The following is a 298-nucleotide window of genomic DNA, read 5'->3' as shown; positions in this document are numbered from 1 at the left end:
GGTTGTGCCAACCCAGGTGTAGGACCTTGCCACCGGTGTATCCAGATCCATTTACTGGCTTTAGACATTCAGTTCACATTGTTTAAAAACAGAGCAGCTTCCAGTGGCTGAACGGGCCTCCACGGATGCCACAGAGGGACTCTTCATCAGAGACTGTAGCAACAGGACAAGGGATGATGGGTTCAAACTCAAACAGGGGAAGTTCAGGTTAGATCTTAGGCAGCAGCTCTTCCCTGTGAGGGTGCTGAGGAGCTGGCACAGGGTGCCCAGAGAAGCTGTGGCTGGCCCCACCCTCGCA

This window comes from Nestor notabilis, unplaced genomic scaffold, assembly GCF_000696875.1.
Source record: "Nestor notabilis isolate BGI_N333 unplaced genomic scaffold, ASM69687v1 scaffold24621, whole genome shotgun sequence".
In the NCBI taxonomy this organism is placed as follows: domain Eukaryota; kingdom Metazoa; phylum Chordata; class Aves; order Psittaciformes; family Psittacidae; genus Nestor; species Nestor notabilis.
Note: the sequence above shows the minus strand (reverse complement) of the source record.